Genomic DNA, 7,500 nt, shown 5'->3' with positions numbered 1-7,500 from the left:
AAGAACGGCCATGCACCACCACCCACAGAATCAAGAAAGAGCTCTCAATCTGTCAATCCTACCTGTGTCCGGGCCGGGTGAGTTTCCCCGTGTTGAGTCAAATTAAGCCGCAGGCTCCACTCCTGGTGGTGCCCTTCCGTCAATTCCTTAAGTTTCAGCTTTGCAACCATACTTCCCCCGGAACCCAAAGACTTTGGTTTCCCGGAAGCTGCCGGAAAGGTCGTCATGGTAACGCCTCCCGATCGCTAGTTGGCATCGTTTATAGTCAGAACTAGGACGGTATCTGATCGTCTTCGAACCTCTGACTTTCGCTCTTGATTAAAGAAAACAATCTTGGCGAATGCTTTCGCAGTAGTTCGTCTTCCGCCGATCCAAGAATTTCACCTCTAACGGCAGAGTACGGACGCCCCCGTCTGTCCCTCTTAATCATTACCTCGTGCTCCGAAAACCAACAAAATAGAACCGAGGTCCTATTCCATTATTCCATGCAACACTATGCAGGCGAACAGCCTGCTTTGAACACTCTAATTTTTTCAAAGTAAACTTATCGGCCACCGCCGACACTCAGTCAAGAGCACCGACGGAGAACCGAAGGTGAGGCGAACGCAACCAGTGACACGCCTTGCGACGGACCGGCGGCGCTCGCCCAAAATCCAACTACGAGCTTTTCAACCGCAACAACTTTAGCATACACTGTTGGAGCTGGAATTACCGCGGCTGCTGGCACCAGACTTGCCCTCCAATGGATACTCTTTAAGAGTTTTAGGATGTACTCATTCCAATTACAGGGCCTCGTTAGAGTCCTGTATTGTTATTTTTCGTCACTACCTCCCCGTGTCGGGAATGGGTAATTTGCGCGCCTGCTGCCTTCCTTGGATGTGGTAGCCGTTTCTCAGGCTCCCTCTCCGGAATCGAACCCTGATTCCCCGTTACCCGTTATCACAAAGGTAGGCACATAGCGTACCTTCGACAGTTGATAGGGCAGACACTTGAATGATACGTCGTCGGTGCAGAGACCGTACGATCCGCGTGGTTATCCAGAGTCATCAAATGTCACAGGACGAACCCGGTCGGTTTTGATCTGATAAAAGCGCGCCTCCCGAAGTCGGCGCTTAATGCATGTATTAGCTCTAGAATTACCACAGTTATCCACTTCGCTTACGAGACCAAATAAACCAAGACTGATTTAATGAGCCATTCGCAGTTTCGCTTTACGAGAACTCGTACTTGCACCTGCATGGCTTAATCTTTGAGACAAGCATATCACTACTGGCAGGATCAACCAGATAGCTGCGACAGCTGCGCTCGGCCCTTGCTGGGCCGCCCGGCGCGTGCTCGTCGCATTCGTTTAAGACCGAGGCGATCGCCTGCGGCCGTACTCAGCTTCGACAGTCGCTGGCCGCGACGTCCACGCGCTCGCCGGCAGTGCCAGGCGGAGCGATTTGCGTTTTTTCTTTGCTCACCCTCTCTCGGGCTCGATCCATTCAGTTTCGCACAAATAAGAGCTCTGCCGGCCGCCTGCAGCGGTGCTTAAAACCCGGGCATAACAATGCGACCGTTCTGCTAGGCCGACAAGCGCTCAAGCCAGACGCTCGATCGAGCGCCCCCTACATATTAGTCGAGACAACGGCTCGCTCATTAGCATCGCGTTTGTACTTTAACTTTTTTCGGCTCGGCTTCTTTCGACGCCGATGCCGGCGACGCAGCACTCTCTCGCCCGCCAGCCACCGAGAAAAGTGTGCGCTCCGACCGGCCCCGCACCGCACGCCGCTCTTTCTTGGCTCATTCGAGTTTACTGTCTTTCGCTCTAACATGCCTTACCTAGGGTTAGGTTAGTATGCTTGCAAGTTTGTACTTTAACTTTTTTCGGCTCGGCTTCTTTCGACGCCGATGCCGGCGACGCAGCACTCTCTCGCCCACCAGCCACCGAGAAAAGTGTGCGCTCCGATCGGCCCCGCACCGCACGCCGCTCTTTCTTGGCTCATTCGAGTTTACTGTCTTTTGCTCTAACATGCCTTATCTAGGGTTAGGTTAGTATGCTTGCACGTTTGTACTTTAACTTTTTTCGGCTCGGCTTCTTTCGACGCCGATGCCGGCGACGCAGCACTCTCCCGCCCGCCAGCCACCGAGAAAAGGGTGCGCTCCGACCGGCCCCGCACCGCACGCCGCTCTTTCTTGGCTCATTCGAGTTTACTGTCTTTCGCTCTAACATGCCTTACCTAGGGTTAGGTTAGTATGCTTGCACGTTTGTACTTTAACTTTTTTCGGCTCGGCTTCTTTCGACGCCGATGCCGGCGACGCAGCACTCTCTCGCCCGCCAGCCACCGAGAAAGGCATACTTTCCTCGATCCGCCGCCGGGCCGCACCGCCCGCGCGCTGTAACACCCCCGCCGGAGCGGAGGCCACCTTCGCGCGGGGACTTAGACCGACGGCAAACCGGTCGTGACCCGCGCCGGTCGTTAGTGCGCTGAGACGGTGCGCGAGCCGACTCGGCAGCGGCGCCTTAAGCGTCCGCGAACCGAGACGGCGCGCCCCCGCACCCAACTGAAAGCGAGCCGGCGACCTGACGGGCCCTCCCGTTTGCCTCTCAACGGTTTCACGTACTCTTGAAATCTCTCTTCAAAGTGCTTTTCAACTTTCCCTCACGGTACTTGTCCGCTATCGGTCTCGCGACCGTATTTAGTCTTAGGTGGAGTTTACCACCCGCTTTGGGCTGCATTCCCAAACAACCCGACTCCGAGAAGACCCGAAGCGGCCAAGGCAAGCGCCCCTATTGGCCTAACACCCGCCGTGGGACGAGGCCTCGATCAGAAGGACACCGGCGCTCGCCGTCAGCCGCACTGGGACTTCCGTACGTCACAACTCGGCGCGCTTGAAAAGCGCGCAGATTCGACGCTGGACTCTTCCCGGTTCACTCGCCGTTACTCAGGGAATCCCTGTTGGTTTCTTTTCCTCCGCTTAATAATATGCTTAAATTCAGCGGGTGCTCTCGCCTGAAATCAGGTCGTATGTGTCAAGCGGGCCGCTTCTTACACGGCCCGCTGGCATCGCAAGTCGTCGCCGCCGGCGCCGACCGAGCGCGTACCGTTGCCGCCTTGGCCCACGGTCGGTCTTGATCTCGTGACCGGACCGACCGACCTGGACCCGCCCCTCGAACGTAGTTGAACACGTCGAGGGGCCGGCGGTGTACGGGACACGCGGTCGCGCCGAGAAGGCTCGGCGACCGCTTCAACTTGGGGCGACGCCCGGCCGTCTTCGCAGAGGCCAGGCGACGGCCCTCGGGTGAGGACGAACGCGACCCTGAGGCAGACGCGGTCCCGGGATTGACCCGAGACCGCAATTCGCGTTCAGAAGGTCGACGTTCAATGTGTTCTGCAATTCACATTACTTCTCGCACTTGGCTGCGTCCTTCATCGACTCGCGAGCCTAGTGATCCACCGTTAAGAGTCGTCCTCGACGTTTCGCCCGGCGCCGAAGCGCGCGGACGTCACACTGTGGGATCGACCACAAAACCACCACCGACAACAACTGCACAAAAACACCAATAAACGGCGCCGAGCGACCGCCGGGCTGGGCCGGCGGCACATCGAGCGCGGTGCCCAGAAGCCACCATCGCACTCGGCTGCCTTGCTATGCCAACGTGTTACGCGTGTCGCACGGGGCGGAACCCCGATTGACGGCCGCCCTCTCGGCGGCACCCAAAGACAATTAAGTGCGCGGTCGGCCGGGGCCTACCACCACCTTCGGTAATGATCCTTCCGCAGGTTCACCTACGGAAACCTTGTTACGACTTTTACTTCCTCTAAATGATCAAGTTTGATCGTCTTCTCGACACGCCGACGCGGCCGTTGCCAGCCGCGACGGGGCCGATCCAAGGATCTCACTAAACCATTCAATCGGTAGTGGCGACGGGCGGTGTGTACAAAGGGCAGGGACGTAATCAACGCAAGTTGATGACTTGCGCTTACTGGGAATTCCTCGTTCAAGGGAAACAATTGCAAGTCCCTATCCCAATCACGAATGAGGTTCAACGGGTTACCCGGACCTTTCGGCCTAGGTTAGACACTCGCTGCTTCACTCAGTTTAGCGCGCGTGCGGCCCCGGACATCTAAGAGCATCACAGATCTGTTATTGCTCAATCTTGTGTGGCTAAACGCCACTAGTCCCTCTAAGAAGTTAGACGGCGACCGAGAAGGTCGCGTAACTATTTAGCATGCCAGAGTCTCGTTCGTTATCGGAATTAACCAGACAAATCGCTCCACCAACTAAGAACGGCCATGCACCACCACCCACAGAATCAAGAAAGAGCTCTCAATCTGTCAATCCTACCTGTGTCCGGGCCGGGTGAGTTTCCCCGTGTTGAGTCAAATTAAGCCGCAGGCTCCACTCCTGGTGGTGCCCTTCCGTCAATTCCTTTAAGTTTCAGCTTTGCAACCATACTTCCCCCGGAACCCAAAGACTTTGGTTTCCCGGAAGCTGCCGGAAAGGTCGTCATGGTAACGCCTCCCGATCGCTAGTTGGCATCGTTTATAGTCAGAACTAGGACGGTATCTGATCGTCTTCGAACCTCTGACTTTCGCTCTTGATTAAAGAAAACAATCTTGGCGAATGCTTTCGCAGTAGTTCGTCTTCCGCCGATCCAAGAATTTCACCTCTAACGGCAGAGTACGGACGCCCCCGTCTGTCCCTCTTAATCATTACCTCGTGCTCCGAAAACCAACAAAATAGAACCGAGGTCCTATTCCATTATTCCATGCAACACTATGCAGGCGAACAGCCTGCTTTGAACACTCTAATTTTTTCAAAGTAAACTTATCGGCCACCGCCGACACTCAGTCAAGAGCACCGACGGAGAACCGAAGGTGAGGCGAACGCAACCAGTGACACGCCTTGCGACGGACCGGCGGCGCTCGCCCAAAATCCAACTACGAGCTTTTCAACCGCAACAACTTTAGCATACACTGTTGGAGCTGGAATTACCGCGGCTGCTGGCACCAGACTTGCCCTCCAATGGATACTCTTTAAGAGTTTTAGGATGTACTCATTCCAATTACAGGGCCTCGTTAGAGTCCTGTATTGTTATTTTTCGTCACTACCTCCCCGTGTCGGGAATGGGTAATTTGCGCGCCTGCTGCCTTCCTTGGATGTGGTAGCCGTTTCTCAGGCTCCCTCTCCGGAATCGAACCCTGATTCCCCGTTACCCGTTATCACAAAGGTAGGCACGTAGCGTACCTTCGACAGTTGATAGGGCAGACACTTGAATGATACGTCGTCGGTGCAGAGACCGTACGATCCGCGTGGTTATCCAGAGTCATCAAATGTCACAGGACGAACCCGGTCGGTTTTGATCTGATAAAAGCGCGCCTCCCGAAGTCGGCGCTTAATGCATGTATTAGCTCTAGAATTACCGCAGTTATCCACTTCGCTTACGAGACCAAATAAACCAAGACTGATTTAATGAGCCATTCGCAGTTTCGCTTTACGAGAACTCGTTCTTGCACCTGCATGGCTTAATCTTTGAGACAAGCATATCACTACTGGCAGGATCAACCAGATAGCTGCGACAGCTGCGCTCGGCCCTTGCTGGGCCGCCCGGCGCGTGCTCGTCGCATTCGTTTAAGACCGAGGCGATCGCCTGCGGCCGTACTCAGCTTCGACAGTCGCTGGCCGCGACGTCCACGCGCTCGCCGGCAGTGCCAGGCGGAGCGATTTGCGTTTTTTCTTTGCTCACCCTCTCTCGGGCTCGATCCATTCAGTTTCGCACAAATAAGAGCTCTGCCGGCCGCCTGCAGCGGTGCTTAAAACCCGGGCATAACAATGCGACCGTTCTGCTAGGCCGACAAGCGCTCAAGCCAGACGCTCGATCGAGCGCCCCCTACATATTAGTCGAGACAACGGCTCGCTCATTAGCATCGCGTTTGTACTTTAACTTTTTTCGGCTCGGCTTCTTTCGACGCCGATGCCGGCGACGCAGCACTCTCTCGCCCGCCAGCCACCGAGAAAAGTGTGCGCTCCGACCGGCCCCGCACCGCACGCCGCTCTTTCTTGGCTCCATCGAGTTTACTGTCTTTTGCTCTAACATGCCTTACCTAGGGTTAGGTTAGTATGCTTGCAAGTTTGTACTTTAACTTTTTTCGGCTCGGCTTCTTTCGACGCCGATGCCGGCGACGCAGCACTCTCTCGCCCGCCAGCCACCGAGAAAAGTGTGCGCTCCGACCGGCCCCGCACCGCACGCCGCTCTTTCTTGGCTCATTCGAGTTTACTGTCTTTCGCTCTAACATGCCTTACCTAGGGTTAGGTTAGTATGCTTGCACGTTTGTACTTTAACTTTTTTCGGCTCGGCTTCTTTCGACGCCGATGCCGGCGACGCAGCACTCTCTCGCCCGCCAGCCACCGAGAAAAGTGTGCGCTCCGACCGGCCCCGCACCGCACGCCGCTCTTTCTTGGCTCCATCGAGTTTACTGTCTTTCGCTCTAACATGCCTTACCTAGGGTTAGGTTAGTATGCTTGCAAGTTTGTACTTTAACTTTTTTCGGCTCGGCTTCTTTCGACGCCGATGCCGGCGACGCAGCACTCTCTCGCCCGCCAGCCACCGAGAAAAGTGTGCGCTCCGACCGGCCCCGCACCGCACGCCGCTCTTTCTTGGCTCATTCGAGTTTACTGTCTTTCGCTCTAACATGCCTTACCTAGGGTTAGGTTAGTATGCTTGCACGTTTGTACTTTAACTTTTTTCGGCTCGGCTTCTTTCGACGCCGATGCCGGCGACGCAGCACTCTCTCGCCCGCCAGCCACCGAAAAAAGTGTGCGCTCCGACCGGCCCCGCACCGCACGCCGCTCTTTCTTGGCTCATTCGAGTTTACTGTCTTTCGCTCTAACATGCCTTACCTAGGGTTAGGTTAGTATGCTTGCAAGTTTGTACTTTAACTTTTTTCGGCTCGGCTTCTTTCGACGCCGATGCCGGCGACGCAGCACTCTCTCGCCCGCCAGCCACCGAGAAAAGTGTGCGCTCCGACCGGCCCCGCACCGCACGCCGCTCTTTCTTGGCTCATTCGAGTTTACTGTCTTTCGCTCTAACATGCCTTACCTAGGGTTAGGTTAGTATGCTTGCACGTTTGTACTTTAACTTTTTTCGGCTCGGCTTCTTTCGACGCCGATGCCGGCGACGCAGCACTCTCTCGCCCGCCAGCCACCGAAAAAAGTGTGCGCTCCGACCGGCCCCGCACCGCACGCCGCTCTTTCTTGGCTCATTCGAGTTTACTGTCTTTCGCTCTAACATGCCTTACCTAGGGTTAGGTTAGTATGCTTGCACGTTTGTACTTTAACTTTTTTCGGCTCGGCTTCTTTCGACGCCGATGCCGGCGACGCAGCACTCTCTCGCCCGCCAGCCACCGAGAAAAGTGTGCGCTCCGACCGGCCCCGCACCGCACGCCGCTCTTTCTTGGCTCATTCGAGTTTACTGTCTTTCGCTCTAACATGCCTTACCTAGGGTTAGGTTAGTAT

General features: G+C 55.7%; 3 non-coding genes across 3 annotated transcripts in view; all 3 read right to left on the bottom strand.

Annotated features, from left to right (window-relative positions):
- Positions 1-1,289, bottom strand: part of LOC144413389 (small subunit ribosomal RNA) — a 1,809-nt gene extending 520 nt beyond the window's left edge. Inside the window, exon 1 of the ribosomal RNA XR_013469423.1 lies at positions 1-1,289. This exon is cut by the window's left edge and continues 520 nt beyond it. This is a non-coding gene — a ribosomal RNA (small subunit ribosomal RNA).
- Positions 1,290-3,295: 2,006 nt separating this feature from the next.
- Positions 3,296-3,449, bottom strand: LOC144413221 (5.8S ribosomal RNA). The gene has a single exon (XR_013469258.1). It is a non-coding gene; the product is annotated as a 5.8S ribosomal RNA (ribosomal RNA).
- Positions 3,450-3,747: 298 nt separating this feature from the next.
- Positions 3,748-5,557, bottom strand: LOC144413396 (small subunit ribosomal RNA). The gene has a single exon (XR_013469430.1). It is a non-coding gene; the product is annotated as a small subunit ribosomal RNA (ribosomal RNA).
- Between the last annotated feature and the right edge of the window lie 1,943 nt (positions 5,558-7,500).

This window comes from Styela clava, chromosome 15 (genome assembly GCF_964204865.1).
Source record: "Styela clava chromosome 15, kaStyClav1.hap1.2, whole genome shotgun sequence".
Lineage (NCBI taxonomy): Eukaryota > Metazoa > Chordata > Ascidiacea > Stolidobranchia > Styelidae > Styela > Styela clava.
Note: the sequence above shows the minus strand (reverse complement) of the source record. Positions and strands in the feature narration are given on the sequence as shown.